This window comes from Balaenoptera acutorostrata, chromosome 1, assembly GCF_949987535.1.
Source record: "Balaenoptera acutorostrata chromosome 1, mBalAcu1.1, whole genome shotgun sequence".
NCBI lineage: Eukaryota > Metazoa > Chordata > Mammalia > Artiodactyla > Balaenopteridae > Balaenoptera > Balaenoptera acutorostrata.
This window is the reverse complement of record NC_080064.1, coordinates 166,378,596-166,398,031: the sequence shown is the minus strand read 5'-3', so window position 1 is coordinate 166,398,031 and position 19,436 is coordinate 166,378,596.

Here is a 19,436-nt window from a genome sequence, read left to right as displayed (position 1 = left end):
TGTCATCCATCGATGGACACTTAGGTTGTTTTCATATCTTGGCTATTATAAATAATGCTGCAGTGAACATGGGGGTGCGTATAGCTTTTCAAGTTAATGTTTTCGTTTTCCTCAGATAAATACCTAGAAGTGGGATTGATATACTGTATAGTAGTTCTAGTTTTAATTTTTTGAGGAACCTCCATACTGTTTTCCATTGTAGCTGCACCAATTCACATTCCCACCAACAGTGCATGAGGGAGGGTTCCCTTTTCTCCACATCCCTGCCAACACTTGTTACTTCTAGTCTTTTTGATAACAGCCATTCTAATAGGTATGAGGTGATATCTCACTCTGGTTTTGATTTGTATTTCCCTGATCATTAATGATGTAGAGCATCTTTTCATGTACCTGTTTGCCATCTGTATGTCTTCTTTGGAAAAAAGTATTCAGATCTTCTGCCCATTTTTATTATTAGATTGTTTGTTTTTTTGCTGTTGAGTTATATGAGTTCTTTATATATTTTGGATATTAGCCCCTTATCAGATACATGATTAGCAAATATTTTCTCCCATTCAGTAGACTGCCTTTTCATTTTGTTGATGGTTTCCTTTGCTGTGCAGAAGCTTTTTAGTTTGATGTATTTCCATTTGTTTATTTTTGCTTTTGTTGCGTTTACTTTTGGTGTCAGATTGAAAAAAAATCATTGCCAAGACCTATGTCAAGGAGCTTACCGCTATGTTTTCTTCTAGGAGTTTTATGGTTTCAGGTCTTAAGTTCAAGTCTTTAATCCATTTGAGTTAATTTTTATGGATGGCGTAACATAGAACAAATGTTTGTTTTTTCTCCTAAATATTTTATTGTTACTGGTTTCTACTTTTAATTCCACTGTGGTCAGAAAATAGCCTGTTTATGATTTCAGTCCTTTTAATTTTATTGAGACTTGTATTATGACACAGTGTATGGTCTGTCTAGATGAATGTTCCACGTAAACTTGAAAAAGCAGCCTTAGAATACTTGTCTGCTTGTTCTGACACTTGGATCATCTCAGGCTCAGTCTTTGTTGATTTCTCTTGAAAATGGATCTCATTTTCCTGATTGTTCACATGTCAAATAGTTTTAGGTTGTATCTTAGATATGGTGAATGATGTTACAGAGATTCTGGATTCTGTTATATGCCTTCAAGAGTATTGCTCTTTGTTTGTTTCCTATTAGGCATTTAACTTGGCTGGACTCAAACCCTAAACTCCTTTTCTAGGTGGGCAGCACCTCATATCTCAGTTGCTGCTTAGAGTCTGCCCTGTGCCTGTGTGGTTCAGGGGGCAGAGTTAATGTAGACAGAAATTTTGGCTTACCTACTCTGGCTCTGCCTTCCAGGACCTCCTCCCTCACTTTCCTGCAGCAGTGATTTCCCTGAATTCTTATCAACAATACTCTGCAATATTTCCATCAGAGTTCTAGCTGCCTGGCAAGGTATACAGTAGGGACTAAAAACTGTAAAAGTGGAAGACTTCCGCAGTGCTATTCCTTTCTTTGAAGTGTGAACTCTGCCTGCTTCTGGTCATTCTCCAGTGTATTCAGTTAGTTGTTTTTTGTATTTTGTCCAGAGTTTATACCTATTAACAACAGGAGGGTTGGTCCAAAAGAAACTGCTCAGCCGTATTAGGAGCAGAACCTCTAGTACTGCATTACAGATGTGTGTGTATCTATATCTTTATAAACTGAATTGCAAGAGTCCATATATTTTGAGTTATGAAGGGATGATTTTATGTGGTGAAATTGTTCATACACATGTATTAATGGTTCCTAACAACTCAGTAGGGTTGTCTATAAAACTACAAGTAAAATTATATGCACAATTTTGTGTGTATGTGCTTTTATTCTGGAGAAAATGAAGCATTTTAGTGTAGTGATGGAGAACTTGGATTTGGAGATATTTCCAGCCCTAGCTCATACACTTCACAAGCCATGTGGCTTTGGAAAAATTATTTAACCTCTCTGGGAATCAGTCTGTTCAGCTGTAAAAGGAATAGTGGTAGGGTTGTGAAGATTACATAAGGCATAAAAGTAATGGGCTAAACTCTGCACAGCATTTATTAGATGTGCTTAGCTATTGATTTTGTCTGATTTTTCAAACGGTGTTCCTGTAAAGGAGAAAGCCACTGCCATAATTCCCTTCATGGTATTACCAGGGGCTCTCTGTTTATATAGAAGTGTGGTTATTACACAGAAAACAGCTGTTCAGTGAAATGCCTTGGGCAAAACTGGACAGTAAATAGTTACCTAAGGAATCAAAAAGAAGTGCATTTTTTTCTTTATTATCTTCTTCCAGGAATATTTTGGACATTACCTTGTTTCATGATGATAGAAACAACCTTACGGAGACGCCGCTCTGTTTTCCTGGTTTCCATTAGTTGCTTTTTTTTTTTCTACTGTATCTTCACTCCACTCCCTTCCCTTCCCTTTGTAATGTCTCAGTTTTTATTTGGGCCCAAATTAATGTTCCAGTATTATACTATGTAGTCTGGCCAGTTCTTTAATTATTACTATTTTTTTGTCTTCTGCTGGTATTAATTTCTTTCTTTCTTTTTTTTTCTTTAAATAAAGAGTATATGGGTGGTGCACTTTCTGAACCCTCACATACCTGGCAATGTTTTTCTGTTAACTTTGCATATGTGATACCGTGACTGGATGTCAAATCCTTAGTTTACAATCTTCTCCTTTAATTTGCTTTTGTTTTCTGGGATAGAGTATTGCAGAAGAGAAGCTTTCTGTCTGATTTTGACTTTCTTTTGTATTGTGTACAATGTGAATTTTTCTCCTTAGATAGATACCTCTATATCTTTTTCTTTATCCTTTAAATTTTAAAATGTCACCATGTTATTTCTAGGTGTGGTCTCTTCCTTAATATTTCTTGGTGTTGGGTAACCTTTTTGAGGTCTGAAGACTAGCCTTTTAATTTTAGACCATTATTTTCCTATTATTTGATTCTTACCTTTATTCTCTGCTCTGTTTCCATGGAACCTGATATTTTGCCACATCCAATCTGCTGTTTACCACTCCTCCTGTATTTGTCAACAATTAGGTTTTTCCCTTAGAGAATCTTTCTCATTCTCAGATTAGTCCCTCTTCATGCTTCTGTTTTTAGGTATGTTCTCTTGAAACTCGGTATGCATATGCTTTAGGGTCTTCTATGTTTACTGTTTCTCTTTCATAAGGGCACCTTTCCTCTAATCCCTCAAATTGATTTCTTTACAATTTTTTGATTTTTTACTATGTCTGCATGTGCATGCATTTAGGTCTGCTAGGATGGGATTAGATATACAAGAGATTCATTGAGGGCTGGGGCTGGGGGCTGGTGCCAGAGAAGGTAGGGAGGGGCTTCAGAAGTAGGTTTGACACCCATGGAAGGAGAGGGAAGAAAGGAGATAGGAAGAATCTCGGACTATACAGTTCCAAGAAAGATTTGGCCAGGCGGATGGAGAGTCCTCAAGCCAAAGTCATCTGTTGGAATCCAGCATCTCGCTGAATGGGCCTGCCTTAGTACCCCACCATGCTCATTGGCTAGAAAGAGTCCCCGGGAAGTGTAGGCTGGGGTGAACTTGGTGGATCCAGGGGGCAGCCAATGGGACCATCAGTCAATGATGCTCTCCACCGGGGGATCTGAAGGGTATTTATTCGTGTTTGCCACAGTATGTTCTTCTGTTGCTTAGGATTATTTTTCTAGTTCAGGTAGTTGAAATCCGTTTTCTTCAAATTATGTGAGTACCTGTGCAAATCTTAAAAAGCACACTCACAGGGGGAAGGGGAGAGTTTAGATTTAGTGGAGGTTTACTTTGTCAGATTAGAGGTTCTTTGACGTGTGCGAGATTTGGGCAGCCATGTCCAAAGAAATTTCTGTTGTGGCAGCATGAAGTTGGCTGGGTCAGTGCCCCTTTCCCAAGTGACATGGTGATGCCCTTCAGTTGCCAGCTCGAGCTGTGCCCTGCTTCACTGAGTGTGGAAGTGTGAGCAGCCCTCACCCTGCTCCCCAAAGCAAAATGACCTTGACTGGCAAAGTAAGAAGATCATAATTCTGAAATTGCCCCTTGTAGCATTAAAGACCGGAAGTAAGGAGGTTCACAATGAACAGAGACTGACCATCTTGACGTCATTATATGTGGCTGTAGTTTGTCCAGCTCTCTCTGGTCCACGGGTGGGGATGTTAATGAGCTTCTGCTGGGGTCCATTCCAATGGTTCACACTTTTATTTTTCCCGCTTTATTGAGAAATAGTTGACATACATCACTGTATAAGTTGTAGACGTACAGCATGATGATTTGATTTACATATATTGTGAAGTGATTACCACAATAGGTTCAACTAACATCCATCTTTCCAAATGTATACAATAAAAGGAAAAGAAAAAAGGAAAAAAAATTCTCTTTGTGATGAGAACTCTTAGTATTTACTCGTAACAACTTTCCTACATGCCACGCAGCAGTGTTGGCTATAGTCCTGTCATACGTTACATCCCTAGTACTTAAAAAAATTTTTTTTTGATTTTTGATTTACAATGTTGTATTACTTTCGGGTGTACAGCAAAGTGATTCAGTTATATGTATATATTCATTCTTTTTTAGATTCTTATATAGGTTATCACAGCCTAGTACTTTTTAATCTTATAAATTTGTACCTTTTAACTATCTTCCTCCAATTCCCCCTCTCCCACCCTCCACCTCTGGTAACCACAAGTCTGATCTCTCTCTCTCTCTCTCTTTTTTTTTTTTTTTTATGAGCTTGATTTTTTTTCCTTATATATAAGTCAGATTGTGAATTTGTCTTCCTCTGTCTGACTCATTTCACTTACTTGCTCACACTTTGATTTGAAGGTAGCAGCCTTTCTCTCTCCTCAGTTTCTAGTACTAATACAGAGTTTTCTTGTTATATGCCTTTGGTCACTTAAGTGGGAGTTTGCAAGAAGGAGTTAAATGTATGTTCTCAGATTACCATCCTGAACCAGCCCCTGTTAGTGGGTTTTCTAAATTAAAACTGCCTCCCAGAAAGTCCAATATTTTAATAGCAGGTATTAACAAGTCTAGGCTGGCTCTGATCAAAATCGGGAAGGTACCAACTGTTAAACTTCATGACACTCCTTGTGTGTCTGAACTAGAACACGGGGAATCCAGGTGTCACTGTGTCACACAGGCCCTCACTCTAAGCCATCTGTCTGTCGACCTGTTTCTGGGGAGAAGTCTGATTCAGGTAAGGAATCAGGACTAGTAAGGAAGAGAGTGAGGAATTAGGAGTGTAGACAAATACTCAATGAAAATGGGCATTCAGTACGGAGAAGGCCCCCAGTGCTGGATCCCTCAGTTAACCAACTAGATCACTTGCTACACTTCGAGGTTTAGCATAGGAATGACGATTAGTCTAGGAAGGCCTGTCATGTCTGCTTGTTGAAGTTCTCATCTTTCAAGACAGCTCATGTTGCCTCCTCCAATGTGGGTCTCAGTGAAAAGAAACGGTGGGCGGATTTTAGAGTTCATTCTGCAGACCTATAGTTTCCAAACATTAATTGTGCACGTCTATCAGTAAAACACTTGGGGGTGTGTACCCCAGATCATGTCACTTATCTATTTAGAGCCCCATCTGCCTCTGAACAAAAAGCCCAAGTGCTTGCTTACAATCCCCGGCAACCCCTTCACAGTCCGTTCCCTCGCCCCTCTCTGACCTCATCTCCCTGCCTCACTCCACCTCAGCCAAGGCGGCCTCCTTGCTGTTTCTTGGACAAACCCAACACACCAAAGACACTCTGCTTCCAGAGCTTTGCACTAACTTCCCTCTGCCCAGAACAGTCTATCTCCAGATATCCACAGGTGTGTCTCCTCACTTCTCTAATTTAAAAAGGCAACTACCCCTCCCCCATACACATCCCTACCTTTCTTTCCTGCCTATTCTTTTTTGTACTACCAATTTCATGCTATTTATTTTACTTGTTTATTAAATGTCCCTCTCCCCCCTCCCCCCATAGAGAGAAGCTCCATCAGGGCAGAAATATTTGTCTGTTTTCTAGTACCTGGTACATAGAACCTGCTCAAAAAATATTTATTGAACGAATGAATGTACTACTGCCCTAATATGATGTATTTTATAAAAACAATAAGCACAGAATTCAGAATATATTCATCATCCATCACATGGCATATCCCATGGAGTGTCTTTGAAACCTTTGGTTGTAAACGTAGGTGCCTTTGAAGATCTTTGTGGAAAATTACTGGAACTTAATATTTTATCAAAATAAAATCTGAGAGCAATCTGAAGTTGGGCAGGAAGGGCAACCCTACAGAAAGGGATTCTGTTGCTCACCGCATGCCAAGCAACAAAACACTGCCAATTTCTGGAGGAAGAAAGACTTTTCTTGTTGCCAGCAGAGGGTGCTGGGCACCAACAAATGTGAGCAGGAGCAGGGGCAGGATGGGAGCCTGCTCCGAGGTGAGGTGACGGACAGAGGGTCAGGTGCAGCTGGCCTGGATTTGGCCAGGCTCTATCAGTGCTGATCCTGAGATTCCCGTATTGCATTTCAGCTTTCACTCTACCAGGTGTTAATAAGTCATTTACAGGCTTGCTGAATATCCCAGAGCTACTTCTCAACAAACAACTCTCTCCTAATCATTTGCTGTTGTTTTCTGCCAGAGGAATTGAAGTATCCTTGTGTAACAATTGCTTTATTTTTGTGTTATAAATCAAATTAGGGGAGGCGGGTACAGCTGTATTTTGTACACCTCTGACATATTTATTTCTGCCCGGTGTCCTCGGGTCACTTTAGTGGGAACTGTGTGCCCTGACGCTCCAGCGCGTACTCCTGCCCCTCACTGCCCTCACACCAGCCGGCAGAAGAGGCCTCTGACCAGAGCCGGCCTCCTGTCCCGAAACGCAGAGACACAAGGAAATATACCGTCTTCTCTTCCTTCTCTCTCATCTCTGCAGAAAGGTTGTTGGAAGGTTCGACCACAGATTTTTTTTTTTAATTAATTTATTTTATTTTTTGTTGCATTGGGTCTTTCTTGCTGCACACGGGCTTTCTCTCTAGTTGCGGCGAGCGGGGGCTACTCTTCGTTGCATTGCGCAGGCTTCTCATTGCAGTGGCTTCTCTTGTTGCGGAGCATAGGCTCCAGGCGCGCGGGCTTCAGTAGTTGTGGCACGTGGGCTCAGTAGTTGTGGTGCACGGGCGTAGTTGCTCCACGGCACGTGGGATCTTCCGGGACCAGGGTTCGAACCCGTGTCCCCTGCATTGGCAGGAGGATTCCTAACCACTGCACCACCAGGGAAGCCCTCGACCACAGATTGAGTGAGAGGGGACTGCAGGAGAGGGACAGAAGGGAGAAATTAGGCTGGGGGTGGGGAGGACAAAATCCCAGCCTCTGCCCTGGAAAATCAGAGATAAGTGGCTGCCTTTGTTTAAAAGGTAATCCCCCAAGTCACCCTATGTGAGTGTCGAGCTGGATAGGGTTCCTCAGAGACGCCTCTTCCTCTCCTCCGTTCACTTGGCGGAATTAGGGAGGCTCCTGGAACTGCCTGGACATCTTGACGGGTCACAGCCTGGCATGGGGAGGGAAACCCATCTGCCAGGCTCCTGGGGAGCTGGCAGGTCTGTCCCCTTCTCTATGGAGCTGCCACGGAATCCCAGCGTGTTCAGGGTGCTGTGATTCTGTGGGTGTGGCTCCTCAGGGGCTATAATATGGCCCCAGGCTCCAATTTTGTCTTCCTCTAAATAGCCTTAGTGTGCGAATCGACTGACGTTACCACAGGCGAATACCAGGCTTTGGACTTAGAAAGTGATTTTACTTGAATAAAGTGTTATCTCTTTGTATATTGGAGTTCTATATAAGATTCAATTTATAAAAACAGGGTTTATTGATAAAGCAATTTTGAAAGCTTCGAGACATTAATTCTTTTTTTTTAATTTTTAATTTTTATTTTTTTAATGCTATTCTTGTCTGCTTACATTCTTTTTATGTATGTATGTATGTATGGCTGTGTTGGGTCTTTGCTTCTGTGCGAGGGCTTTCTCTAGTTGTGGCAAGCAGGGGCCACTCCTCATCGCGGTGCGCGGGCCTCTCACTGTTGCGGCCTCTCTTGTTGCGGAGCACAGGCTCCAGACGCGCAGGCTCAGTAATTGTGGCTCATGGGCCGAGTTGCTCCGCGGCATGTGGGATCCTCCCAGACCAGGACCCGAACCCGCGTCCCCTGCATCGGCAGGCAGATTCTCAACCACTGCGCCACCAGGGAAGCCCGACATTAATTCTTTATACTGTTATTTTGGTAACATGATTTTTGGAAAAATGGATAATCCAGAATAAAGTGGGAAAAAAGAATGAAAACTGACCTTGAGATTTAAGAATGAAATATTGTAACAGTTGTAATGTTAAAAGAGGCCAGATTTAAAAATTGCATGTATAAATTACAAAATCATTATGTAAAAACAGAGCACATCTAGGAAAAAATGACTGTAAAGAAATACAGGTTGGGACTTACCTGGTGGTCCAGCTGTTAAGACTCCGCCCTCTCAATGCAGGGGGCCTGGGTTCAATCCCTGGTCAGGGAACTAGATCCCACATGCCACAACTAGGGATCCTGCGTGCTGCAACTAAAGATCTCGCATGCCAAAACTAAAGATCCTCCACAATGCAACGAAGATCCTGCGTGCCGCAGCTAAGACCTGGCACAGCCAAATAAATAAAAATAAAATAAATAAATATTAAAAAAAAAAGAAATACGGGTTAATGTTTACCAAAATTGTCACTGGGGGATGTGAAAATGGATTACTCCCCCTTCTTCCCAATCTCATATATTCCCTAAATATTCTATGATCTATGATAAGGTTACTTTTTTTTTTTTTTTGGCAACTACTAATCTGTTCTTTGTACCTACAAGTCATTGTTTTATTTTGTTTTAGATTCCATATATAAGGGAGATCATACAGTATTTGTCTTTCTCTGTCTGACTTATTTCACTTAGCATAATGCCCTCAGTGTCCATCCATGTTGTCAAAAATGACAGGATTTCCTTCTTTTTTATGGCTGAATAATATTCCATTATGTATATATGTGTATATGTATATAATTTTTTAATATAATTTTTAAAATTTTTATTTATCTGTTTTTGGCTGTGTTGGGTCTTCGTTGCGGTGTGCAGGCTTCTCATCGCAGTGGCTTGTCTTGTTGTGGAGCACAGGCTCTAGGCATGTGAGCTTCAGTAGTTGTGGCATGTGGGCTCAGTAGTTGTGGCTCATGGACTCTAGAGCGCGGGCTCAGTAGTTGTGGCTCATGGGCTCTAGAGCACAGGCTCAGTAGTTGTGGTGCAAGGGCTTAGTTGCTCTGTGGCATGTGAGATCTTCCCGGACCAGGTCTCGAACCCGTCTCCCTGCATTGGCAGGCGGATTCTTAACCACTGCGCCACCAGGGAAGTCCCATGTATATAATTTTTATAACAATGAAACATGTTATGGCTCCTTTGCTGGAACGCCACTTTGGTTTATTTCGATTTTATTTAACAAATACTCGTTGAGCACCTGCCCTGTTCTCTACTCTCCCCGGCCCTGGGGATGCCTTTCTCACAGAGCTCAAATCCAGCAGCCAAAGTAGGTGTCTATAACGTGGTTATAGTAGTTTTTTATCAGTACATAGAAGGTGCAGTAATGAAGCGTATTCATAGGCGACACAGCATGAAGAAGGAGGACTCATTCCATCTGGTGTCGTGAGGCCAGGTCACTGGGGAGGTGACTGGGGGCCTGGGTTTTAAAAGATCTTCCACGCCAGACAAAAAATGGGTATAAAATGACAGCGTTCTTACTAAGAAGCAGCACGTGCATGCCACACAATGATTCATAAAATCCTTCCCGTCCAGTGGTAGTGACAAGGCTGGCTGAGGTGGGGACGCTTAGCTGCAGTTCTTTGCCCCTGTAACCTCCAGCAGACCCTCCCAGGCCTTCCCAAATAAAGAGACAATCTGAGTTGAAAACGCTGTTCAAATGCTTTAATTTGCTCCTCACCACAACCCTTCAAAGGATATTGTTATCATCCTTGTTTTACAGACAGGAAACTAACACTTACAAATACAAAAGGCCCAGCCCCACGGCACACAGCTTTGAGAATGCCGAGCCGGGGATGAAGCTGAGGACTTTGAGGCCACGCTCTTTCCACCCACCTTCCGGCCTCTCCTGCTGACCCTCCCCGCGCCCAGCCTGACGAGGTGGAGCTCCCTCCCTCTGCAGAGTGGCCTGGAGCGTCACTAAGGCAGGCCGACGCAGCTTCGCCAGACACACCCACCAGAGGAGAAGGTGCCAGAAAGGCCCAGGCCCTCAGGACCCCTGATTACTCTCTGCCCCTGTTGGGCCCAGAGGGTTTCAGGGTGAGGCCCCGTCCACACCTCCTCCCCCTCCTCCTTTGCTATGAGGTGGCCTAGTGTCCACCTGCCCCCCTTGCCCTCAGGATCCACCTTGTGCCGCTGTGGGACAGAGTCGCATTTAGCTGGTGAGCAGGGCCCATTCTGCCAGCTGTAGACAGCAGAGATTCACCGCTTATTCAACCTCTAAAGGCTCAGTCCCTTACTTTAAAATAGCGACTGTAGTCCCTGCCTCATAAAGTGGTCTCCAGGATTCAACGAGATCGTCTCCTTAAAGCACCCGTCACGGTGCCTCGTGTTTTCTAGCGCTTGGGACTGCACTTGCTCCCCTCTGCTGTCAGACAAAAGCCGGGAGTCAGGAGAGGCTGAGCTCCTGAACCAGACTGCACTGGAACACAACCCTGCGGACGGGGGTCTGATGCAGTGTCCTGCGTGCTGAGACAGGCCGGGTTTGGAGACTGTAAGTGGCCTTATGTGTGGGTTTTAAAATCTTGTTGAAAAAAAGATACATCGTTTTTGAATACAACGATGTTAAAGACAATTCTGAAAATGAAAACATGAAATACTACGCTAGCACAACTTATTTTGGAATGCTTTCTTGTTACTGCATTTCGTATTCTGTTATTGTCATTTGCTGTTAGGTCACAGACATATTGACCTCTCTCTCCCTCCCCTTCTCCCCAGTCCAGTCCATGGCCAAGTCCAGAATGACCTGGACGGCACATCTGCCCTCTCCTCCTCACACTCATGGCCACTGCCTAGTCAGGCCTCCACCCCTCCGACAGGCTGCCCTCAGCACTTTAGTCTTCGAAGGCCTCTCAGCTTCGTCTCTGAAGCCCCAACCCTGCTGTTCATCCTCTACACAGCAGGTAGAATTATCTTTAAAATGTTTTTCTTTTATTGTGGTAAAATATACATAACATACAATTTACTATTTTAAGTATTTTTAAGTGTACACTTCACTGGCATTAATTACATGCACATTGTTGTGCAACTGTCACCACGGTCCGCCTCCAGAACTTTTTCATCTTCCCAAACTGAAACTCTGAACGCTTTGAACGGTAATTCCCCATCCCCCCTGCTTCCAGCCCCTGGCAACCACCATCCTACTTTCTGTCTTTATTAACTTGATGACTCTAGGTACCTCGTGTAAGTGGAATCACACAGTAGTGGTCCTTTTGTGACTGGCTTATTTCACTTAGCATAATATCCTCAAGGTTGTAGCATGTGTCAGAATGTCTACCTTTTTTAAGGCTGAATAATATCCCATTGTATGTGTATACCACACTTTGTTTACCCATGAGAATTATCTTTTAAAATGCAAATCAGATCGTGTCCCTTTTTTGCTTAAGACTCCTCAGTGGCTTCCCATGGCTCTCAGTCAGAGCCTTCCCACGGCTGGGATGCCCTCCTCCAGCTCCCGCCCCTCGGCCTCTGCGCTCTGGCCACGCGGGCCGCTTCCTAATCCCGGAACATGACAAGCCCTTGCCCAGCCCCACACTCACATTGCCCTCTGCCTGGAACCATCTTCCCTGCTCCCTTGGCGCTGGTTCATTCTCACTCCAGATGTTGCCTCCTTGGTGAGGCCTCCCCATTCACTCTCTCTTTCATCACCCTGTTTACTTCCTTCACATTATCTGGCTTCTTTGGTGGCTTGTTTATTGTCTGTCTCCTCTCCTTGGAATGGGAGCTTCACAAGATGCAGGCCTGGCCGTCTGGGTCACTGCCGTGGGCTCAGTAAAGATGCTCTGATGAGCGCCGGGCTGAATGGGTGCTGTCGGGCTGTCTGCAGGGGGCGTGACCTGCCGTGATTTAGTGTCGCTTGCTCACTTGTCCTAAATGCGCTTTTATAAAAGTACTGATATTAGAAGGTGGTTGTGACCTTGCAAGGGGATGCACTTGACTGTTAGGAACCCAGGTTTTCTCCCTCTCTTCCTTGTACCCACAGCCTCCTGATCATGTAGCTGGACTGAAGGTCTCAGTTTCTCCTTCCGTCAAATCAAGGTGGGGCATGCTGACAGCGTGTGTCTCCTCCTGACTTCCTAGCACTTTGTGACGATGTAGAGAGGGAGAGAAGCTGAGAATATCGGGTAAAGAGCTTTAAAAAGAAATATATCAAATCTTTTAACTAGAGGAAGAAAGAAACCAAGAACAACATAAATAAATTATTTGAAAAATATCCCCAGAGAAACAGCAGAATTTCCACTCATCTGCATTTAAAAGTTTGTAATGAGGGAAAATCTGTTCAATAAACACAAAAAATAATTTATTTTCAAATTACACATATCTATAGAAACACATAAAAATGCATAGTTAGAGAAGGATGAAGAGATCTTAAAAGGAAAAGCCCTTAATTTAACATGCTGGCAAAGAGCTAAGTGATATATGTACCGGCATATTTTTTTCTGTGTTGCAAAAAAATATCTCCTCCTACTCTCAGCTTGCCTTTTCATTAATGGGGTTTTAAATTAAACATACATACATTATTCATACATTATTGAATATAACATACATACAAACAGAACAGTGAATACATCATACAGTACAATGTGAATTTTTTACAAATGAACTGTGTGACCAGCATCCAGATTGAGAATCAATATCACCAGCATCCCCAAAGCCCCTTTATGCCGCCTCTGGTCACCACCCCTCCAAGGTAACCACTATCCTGACTTACGTACATGGGAGATGAGGAAAGTTCTCTTTGGTGTGTGCTTGTGTGTGGGATTCAGTGCATTGATTTGGGCAGTTGTTATGAACTCATGTTTGTTGCATTATGGCAGTCTATTACATGACAGTTTATGCATTCTATGATTGATGGACATTTGGATAGTTTCCAGTTTGGAGGCATTACAAATAGTGCTGCTGTGAACATTCTCGTACGTGCTTTTGTTGAGCACCAGGACACGTTTCTGTTGGGTATACACCTATGCTGGTCACAGGATGTGTATATCTTCCTCTTTAGGAGACACTGGGAGAAATACCAACACTTGGTACTTTTTGTCTTTTTCATTACAGTGGAAGGATGCTGGTATTGTATTGTGGTTTAACTTGCATTTCCCTGATGATGAATTGAGCATCTTTTCATATGTTTATTGGCCATTTGGATAGCCTCTTCTGTGACACACCTGTTCTAGTTTTTTGCCCATTTTTCTGTTGGATTGTCTGTTCTTGTCTTATTGTCCTTTCCTTACAGACTTTTGGGAAGTCTTTCTATATCCTGAATACCAGTCCTTTGTCAAATATATGACTTGTGAATATCTTCCCCCACTCTCTGGCTTGATTTTTCACTCAGTGGTGGCTTTTGAGGAACGGAAATCTTAAATTTAATATAGTCTAACTTATCAATTTTTTTCCTTTGTGGTTAACTCTTTTCTGTTTCTGTTTAATTAAAATATCTTTGATAAGTAAACATCTCCAATTTTAATCTAGTCAAATTGAGCAATCTTTTCTTTTATGATAGTTCTTTTAGTGTCTTATGTGTCTTAGGAATCTTGCCCTACCCTACGTTCATTGAGATATAAACCCTATTTCTCTCCTAAAAATTTTTTAGTTGTGCCTTGCACATTTAGGTCCATAATCCACCAAGAATTGATCTGGGGGGTTGATAGGGAGAGGGATGGACTGGGAGTGTGGGGTTAGCAGATGCAAACTATTACATATAGAATGGATAAACAACAAGGTCCTACTGTATAGCACAGGGAACTATGTTCAATATCCTGAGATAAACCATAATGGAAAAGAATATAAAAAAAGAATGTATGTATATGTATAACTGAATCACTTTGCTGTACAGCAGAAATTAACACAACATTGTAAATCAACTATACTTCAATTTAAAAAAAGAATTGAGGGACTTCCCTGGTGGTGCAGCGGTTAAGAATCCGCCTGCCATTGCAGGGGACACGGGTTCAATCCCCGGTCCGGGAAGATCCCACATGCCGCGGAGCAACTAAGCCCGTGCGCCACAACGACTGAGCCTGCGCTCTAGAGCCTGGCAGCCGCAACTACTGAGCCCTCGTACCACAACTACTGAAGCCTGCGCACCTAGAGCCCATGCTCTGCAACAAGAGAAGCCACCACAATGAGAAGCACACGCACCACAACGAAGAGTAGCCCTCGCTCACCTCAACGAGAGAAAGCCCGTGTGCAGCAATGAAGACCCAACACAGCCAAAAGTAAAATTAATTAATTAATTAATTAAAAATTTAAAAAAAGAATTGATTTGTGTGTATGATGTGAGATAAGGATACGAATTTACTTTTTTCCATATGGATACTTCAATGATATGGCACTATTTGTTGAAAAGACCATTCTTTCTTTATTACAATGCTGTTGTACATTCGTGATAAATCAAGTGTTCATACATTCATGGGTCTGTTTCTGACTCTCTCTTTTGTTCTATTGCTGTACCGTCTATCCCTACCAACACCATGCTGTCTTAATTCTGTGAAAGAATTTACTTTTTAATTTTTTATTTTAGAACAAAAATGTTTTTAATTTGTATGGAAACACAAATGACCCTGAATAGTGAAAGCAATCCCGAGAAAGAAGAATGGAGTTGGAGGAATCAGGCTCCCTGACCTCAGACCACAGCACAAACCTACAGTAATAAAAACAGCATGCTACTGGCACAGAACAGACAGGTACATCAATGGAACAAGATAGAAAGCCCAGAAACAAACCCACACACCCATGGTCAATCAATCTATGACAAAGGAGGCAAGAATACACAATGGAGAAAAGACAGTATCCTCAACAAGCAGTGCAGGGAAAACTGGACAGCTAAGCGCAAAAGAATGAAACCAGAACATTCCCGAACACCATACCCAAAAATAAACTACAAATGGACCAAAGACCCAAATGTAAGATTGGACACCACAAAACTCCCTGAGGAAAACATAGGCAGAACACTCCCTGACATAAATCATAGCAAAATCTCCTTCGATCCGTCTCTTGTGACATGTGATGAAGAGGGGGGCTTCGACTTTACTGTTTGTTTTTTTTTTGGCTGCACATGGTCTTAGTTGCGACATATGGACTCTTTAGTTGTGGCATGTGGGATCTTTAGTTGTGGCATGTAGGATCTAGTTTCCTGACCAGGGATTGGACCCAGACCCCCTGCATTGGAAACGTGGAATCTTAGCCACTGAACCACGAGGAAAGTCCCTCAGCTGTACTGTTTAAAGGTTTTAAAAATCACAACACAAATATCAGCGAGTTTCCTGGACATTCCTTAGTAGATTTGTCCTTTGGCCACCTTTCCACATCTGGTATGCCTGCAGTGCTTAACCCTATGCAAACGCCACCATCTTAGGTCTTAGATGAGCTCTAGGGGATCCATGAAAAACTTTAAAGACAAGTTGCCCCTCCAGATATAAGTGAGGATATTACCTCTTGATATTTTCTGCAACTGATGTCTAAAATTATCCTTTTTCAACATAAGAGAGTCCAGAAGAAATAAAGCACTAAATATGAAAAATAACTAAAATTATAAGGAAGGACAACTTAAACAATCCTGAGGTGCTATTGTATTGATAGCTACTCAAGAAATCTACTTTGAAAATCCCCTGCACTGTTGAGAATTCTGGGAAACAGATACACTCATTTCATTGCCGAGACTTAGAAAATGTGAACATTCCTTTGGAGGGCAACTGGGCAAACAATGCATCAAAAATGCCAGTACCACCTATAAATCTACACCCGCCTCCTGTCAGTAAAAAGAAGAAAAGTGCTGCATGCATAAAGATGTTTATAATAGCAGTGCTTCCAACAGTGAAAACTGGAAACAAACTACGGTGTCCCCATGTGACGATAACATAGAGCAATCAAAATGATGAGTACAGTAAGTATATAAAACAGGGAAGAGTATGAAATTCTATTAAATTAAAAACAGGGCTTCCCTGGTGGCGCAGTGGTTGGGAGTCTGCCTGCCAATGCAGGGGACACGGGTTCGAGCCCTGGTCTGGGAAGATCCCACATGCCGCGGAGCGACTGGGCCCGAGAGCCACAATTATTGAGCCTGCGCGTCTGGAGCTTGTGCTCCGCAACAAGAGAGGCCGCGATAGTGAGAGGCCCGCGCACCGCGATGAAGAGTGGCCCCCGCTTGCCACAACTAGAGAAAGCCCTCACATAGAAACGAAGACCCAACACAGCCATAAATAAATAAATTAATTAATTTTTAAAAAATCCATCTCAAAGAGCTATCTGCACCTCCGTGTCCACAGTAGCCAAGGGAACGACCCAAATGTCCATCAATAGATGAATGGACAAAGCAAGTGTGGTCTATACAGACAACAAAATATTATTCAGTCTTTAAAATGATGGAGAGAGGGTGGGAGGGAGACGCAAGAGGGAGGAGATATGGGGATATATGTATACATATAGCTGATTCACTTTGTTATAAAGCAGAAACTAACATACCATTGTAAAGCAATTATACTCCAATAAAGATGTTAAAAAACAAACAAACAAACAAACAAAAAACAAAATCCATCAAACTTGGGTATAAATTATCTACTAAAATTTGGGGTATATATGGATCCAAGTTGTAAGGGAGTAAAAGGAGGAATGAAAATTGTAGGACTATAGGTACAATTAATTTTATCCCCCCACCCCATTTTCAAGTTTCAAAATGATCATCAAAAATCTGGCTGTTTGGGGACTTCCCTGGTGGTGCAATGATTAGGAATCCGCCTGCCAATGCAGGGGACACAGGTTCAAGCCCTGGTCTGGGAAGATCCCACATGCCGCAGAGCAACTAAGCCTGTGTGCCACAACAACTGAGCCTGTGCTCTAGAGCCCGTGAGCCACAACTACTGAGCCCACACGCCTAGAGCCCGTGCTCCGCAATGAGAAGCCACCACAATGAGAAGCCACCGCAATGAGAAGCACGTGCCCTGCAAGGAAGAGTAGCCCCCGCTTGCCGCAACTAGAGAAAGCCCGCCTGTAGCAGTGAAGACCCAACACAGCCAAAAATAAATTAAAAAAAAAAACCTTTAAAAAAATCTGGCTGTTTGGGTGTTTTCAGCTTAAAAGTAAGAGTGGGGAGCAATGAGTCCCCAGCCTGGAGCAGGTAGCCTCTCTTTCCACTGCCCTGCCTGGCTAAAGCCTACTCATTCTCCATGTACCGTATAAAATGTCAGCTCCTCACAGAGACCTGACTCCCTGTCTCCCTAAATTAGACCCCAGATACGCACTTTCATTTTCTCTCCAAGTACTCTATACTTCACCTTCTCAGCTCTTCCCCCTTCCCTCTAGAACCAGATGGCTTGAGTTTACTTCTCAGCCCCAAGTTACTAACAAGTTGCTCACCACTCTGTGCCGCGGGTTCCTCATCTGTGAAGTGGGGGTAATGACAGCACCTTCCTGAGAGGGTCGTGGTGAAGAACTGCTGAACTGGTGCCTGTAAAATGCACTGTGTTCTGGGATCGCGGTAAGAACAACTGTGGACTGAATTGTGTCCCCCCAAAATTCATATGTGCAAGCCTTAACCCTCAGTGTGATGGTATTAGGAGTTGGGGGTATTAGGACTTGGGGATCTGTTTTTTTTAAAACAGCCTTATTGAGATATCACTGACATAGAAAAATTGTATATATTTAAGGGATACAACTTGATGTTTTGATGTACTTATATATTGTGAAATGATCACCACAATCCAGCTAATTAACGTATCTATCATGTCTATGTACTTACCATTTGTATGTGTGTGTGTGGAGAAGATTTAAGCTACATCCTCTTTGCAGATATCAGTTATACAATACAGTATTATTAGCTATAGTCACCATGCAGTACATTAGGTCTCCAGAATCTATTAACCTTGCATAACTGAAACGCTGTACTTTTGACCAACATCACCCCACTTCCCCCTCCCCCCATCCCGGCAACCACCATCCTTCTCTCTGCTTCTAGGAGTTTGACTGTTTTAGATTCCACATAAAGTGAGATCATGTGGTATTTCTCTTTCTGTGTCTTGCTTATTTTGCTTAGCATAATGTCCTTCAGCTCCATCCCACTTATTCAAATGGCAGGATTTTCTGTTTTGTGGCTGAAAAATATTCCAATGTGTCACCCAATTCTTACCAACAACAATCCCCAACCCTTGAACAGCTCTTGACAACTTTTGTCTGCAAGACCGTTTTACGAACGCTCTTTCAATCGAATGCTTGGAAGGAAATTTCTTTGTGTGGGTTAATGAATATAGCTTATGCAGCCAAGAAGCACTTCCTTCTGAATGTTTTTCAAAATTGTAAGGGCAGCAAAGCCAGTCTGTAAACTCTCAGAAGGTCTATTCTGACATCCCAAGGGAGGATGAGACTCTTCCCCAGCAGCACGCCCCCTGGCGTAAGGTGTGGTGGACGGAACCGCCAGGTGCTGGCTTTACTTCATTTTCTCATCCTCCAATCTTCATGAAGTAGGTATTCTTTCCCCCATTTTGTGGTAGATGAAACCGAGTTATCAAGAGTGCTTAAATGACTTGCCCAAGCTCCTAAGCAGGCAGGTTATCATAAGAATTTATCTGTGTTAACTACAGAGATTGTGCATTAAAAACAAAGCAAAGCAAAACAAAAATCTCATTTTTCTGATTACTAAAAAAAAGCCTTCAGAAATTCTGGAAAATACAGAAGAAATATAAAGATGATACTAAAAACCACCCAGATTTCTTCAGCTCAGTAGTAATCATTGTTAACACATTGGTAAATTTCCTTTTTTTTTTCTTCTGTGTGTGTTGACTGAAATCATACATTTTATTTTTTTCATATTCTTTTCCATTACGGTTTATTACAGGATGTTGAATATAGTTCCCTGTGCTATACAGTAGGGCCTTATTGTTTATCCATTCTATACATAATAGTTTGCATCTGCTAGTCCCAAACTCCTAACCCAACCCTCTCCTGTACCCCCTCCCCCTTGGCAACCACAAGTCTGTTCTCTATGTCCATGAGTCAGTTTCTGTTTCTGTTTCGTAGATAAGTTCATTTGTGTTATCCTTCAGATTCTACATACAAGTGATATCATATGGTATTTGTCTTTCTCTGTCTGACTTACTTCACTTAGTATGATAATGGCA